Source organism: Urocitellus parryii, chromosome 2, assembly GCF_045843805.1.
Source record: "Urocitellus parryii isolate mUroPar1 chromosome 2, mUroPar1.hap1, whole genome shotgun sequence".
In the NCBI taxonomy this organism is placed as follows: Eukaryota; Metazoa; Chordata; class Mammalia; order Rodentia; family Sciuridae; genus Urocitellus; species Urocitellus parryii.
Genome location: NC_135532.1, coordinates 80,423,916 through 80,427,965, shown reverse-complemented (window position 1 = coordinate 80,427,965; position 4,050 = coordinate 80,423,916).

The following is a 4,050-nucleotide window of genomic DNA, read 5'->3' as shown; positions in this document are numbered from 1 at the left end:
TTTTTGGTATGAGGCCAGGTGTCACGATATTGTCCGGGCTGGCCCTAAACTCCTATGCCAGGTGATCCTCTTGCCTCAGCTCTCTGGTAACTGGGACTATAGTTACTACTTCCTGCCCTATCTGACTTCAGCTTTGTTATTAAGCAAAATAAGGTTTATTGAAACATCAGCACAGCAATACCATAGCAGTTCATCTGATAACCAAGATCCAGATAGTCACTAAGTGACGCACAGATGGATAGTATATGTAGGTGGATACACTGGACAAGGGGATGATTCAGGTCTCTGGCTGGATGGAGTGAGACACTATAAGATCTCATGACAGCATTTAGAACAATACACAATTTAAACTTATAAATTCTTTCTGGAAATTTTCATTTAATATTTTCAGACCATGGTTGACCAAAGAGAACTGAAACCAAAGGTAAGGGAGGGCTATTATCCTATCAGTTGGAAGAGATCTTTAGTAAACAGCAAAGTACCTCTATTCCAAGGGGTATCCTAAAATCCTCAAGATAGAGGCTGGGGATGTGGCTCAGTGGTAGCGCACTTGCCTATCCTGTGTGAGGCTCTGGGTTCAACCCTCAGCACCACATAAAAATGAACAAATAAATAAATAAAATAAAGGTATTGTATCCATTAACAGCTTAAAAACATACTTTAAAAAAATCTTCAAGATAGAATTTATTTGAAGGGAACATTCACTGTGGCACTTTCTGGGAGGAGGGGAAGAAGCTATTGAAATGCACAGTATCCAGCCGGGCTCCCCCACAGAGCCAAGGAATGAGTGGTACCTGAGCAGATGAGTGCAGCTGTGTTACCTGGGTGAGATAAGATTGGGTGGGGAAGGAAGCAAAGATTGTGGCAGAGGGAAGCAAAGTTTCACTGAACTTTAGCTGGCAATTTCTCCAACCAGTTTTCTCTATTTGATAAAACACAGTATTCCAACCTCCCCCCAAAAAACATTAGTTTTAACAAGAGACTAAAACTGTCATTGTTCATTGAAACAGCATGTCCCCATTCTTAGTCACCAGTCTATTTCAACTTGCCTTATCTAATTGCTGCTTCCTGGTGAAAGTACTAAAGATTTCATTTTAAACATCTTTTATACAAAAACAAAATGAGTCATTCAAAGTGTTAGATACCTGCTCAAGCAATCCATTTAAAATAAAGGATTTGTTTGATGTTTGTTTTATTCATTTATTTATTTATTTGTGGTACTGGAGACTGAACAAGAAGCACTCTATCTCTAAGCCACATTTCCTGCCCTCCTTTTTGTTTGTTTTTTTTAGTTGTAAATGAACACAATACCTGTATTTTATTTATTTACTTATTTTCATGCGGTGCTGAGGATCAAACCCGGTGCCTCACACATGCTAGGCAAGCGTTCTACCACTGAGCTTCAACTGCAGCACCATCCCCTGCCCTTTTTATTTTGAAACAGAGTCTTGCTAAGCTTCTGAGGCTGGCCTCAAACTTGTGGTCCTCCTTCCTCGGTCCTTCCTCAGAAGAAAAGTTTATTTGAGGGCTCATGGTTCCAGAAGTCTCAGTACATAGGTAGCTGGCTCCATTCCTCAGGTCTTTAGGTCAGGCTGAACATCATGGCAGAAGAGTATGGCAGAGAGAAGCAGCTCACATGATCATCAGGCAGCAGAGAGAGAGACTCCACTCACCAGGTACAAAATATATACCTCAATGCCCACTTCCTCCAGTCACACCCTTTTGGTCTTCAGTTACCACTCAGTTAAATCCCTACCAGGATTAATTCACGGATTGGGTTAAGATTCTCACAATCTAATCATTTCTCCTCTGAACCTTCTTGCATAGTCTCACACGTGAGCTTTTTGGGGATATCTCACATCCAAACCATAACAAGAAGTAATGAAAACAGCTCACACAGGCAAAGGAACACAGACTGATAAGACAGCACTCCTTGTGCGGATCCAGGTAGGTATCAATAAATACTGTTCGTCAGCTCTCTGTCACTTTAACAAAATACCTGCGAGAAAAGGCTGACTTTGGCTCACAGTTCTGAAGCTTCAGATCCAAGGTTAGTCAGACCTAGGCTCTGAGCCTCTGTTGGGCATTCCAGGTGGCAAATGCAGAGAAGGCATACAGGGCAAAATGGCTTCAATCGTGAGCCAGGTGCAAGAGAGAGAGAGAAAGGGACTAGGGTTCCTTTGCCCTCACCTTCTTCTTTGAGGACACATCCCAATAACATAAGGACCTCCAGTGGGCTCCTCCTCCTAAAGGTCCACAGCACCTCCTAATAGCACTGCCATGGGCCTAGGGGCGGGGGGGTACCCAACATCCAAACTAAGGGACTCGGGTGTAGTCCAGGGGTAGAGTGAGAGCTTGCCCTGCATGCACAAGCCCCAAGTTCAATCCCCAGCCCTGAAACCATAGCAGATGTTTACTAAATGGATGAATATTCCATTGTGGGGGTGGGAGACACAAAAAGATTGCCTTTCTAGATCTTAGAATGGGAAACTAATTTCTTGCTTTGGAAATGTGCTACCCTTTAATAAGCTGAATTTATATAACATAAGGAATAAAATAGTGGTGTTTTCCCCATGCAAATAGCTTCTTAATATCCTGACACTTGCACCATTTGTATTTGAGGGGTGACCTGGTAAATGTTACACAGCAGTATTGATAACAGGAATAATTACCCAAATGGCTAATTTGAAAGCCACTCTCTACCTTATAGATTTTAGTTCATATTCTAAAAATTCTGTGTTTTCTGGATAGGAATGTATTTAGACAAACCACCACCAGGGATATCATTCTCCCTCCCCCACCCCTGAGTTTAAACAGGGAAGTAAAATTTCACTAACTCCACAGAACTGCCTACAGTTTTCACTTTAAATTTTGAATTTTTTATTTGGACCACCTAGATTTTTCTCATTGGTGTGTATTTCTTCTATCAATATTTAGTAGGAGTTGAAAGTTCTTGAATGACTCTTCTGTCTAGATCAGACTCCAGCTGTCAGTAACATAATAACTGTTACTTCCATGGTAAGTGAAGTTTGGTGGGTAAAATATATACCAATAAAGGACATTTCTTGGTTTGGGTTTGTCACAAAAGATCAAAGAGATTTAACTTTACATGACTAGATGATCTTTGAAAGACCATCAAGTCTTGATTACTTTGAACCATAACCATAAAATTAAGACGTAAAGCCTCTAAGTTTCCTGTAAAACTCAGTGGGGTTCTGGGGGTGTCATTCAGTGGTAGAGCTCACGCTTAGCTCTTAAATCCTGTGTTCCATTTCAGTCAAACCCATCTAAGCAGAATTCAGAAAGAAAGAAAATGCACACAGCCAACGTAACTTCCATCTACAATTGTTTTAATGATTTAAAAAAAAACGTTTACAAATAATTGCATTCAGGGACGGACTTTGAACCTAAATAGAAAAGTAAGACAAACTTCAACATTGATCTCTGGAAATTCTAATTTGGCCCACATTTCCTTCATACTGGCCTGGTCTTAACTAGGCCAATACAGGATAGGATTCTTCCTGAGAGTTGGCAAAGATGTCATATTCTACTTTTTTGTCCAGAAATTGACAACTGTGGCTTTCAAAAATAAAAACAAACAAACAACAACAAAATAATGAGAAAAATTTAAGTTATTATTAGTCTGAAACCATTTATGTACTCCTGAATAAAAACAAGTTTGGATTTGTGGAATTCACTTCTAGGCATCCTTTCTGCTCATCTGTTGGCCTGTGAAGACTTTCAGTGGAAGAAAGAATAGGTCAAATTCAGATATGTCCATTTCATTATTGTCAGCCAAGGGCGGGCAGCTTGAATTCAGAGCCCCAGGCCACATGCAAGCTGAAAAGAGTTTATCTGATGAGTCCAAATACGCCTCTAAAGAATCCTATCAGAGGAAAACAATGTTATAAATTGCTTATATGTCAAGTAAAAAACAAATTAAATATAGTTGCTCTAAATTGCTAATATAAAAATAGTTTCTGCTCCTATTCAAAACAGTTGCTTTAAAAAGTAGTATGTACTCTACTTTTTTAAAAAAGATTTTAAAGA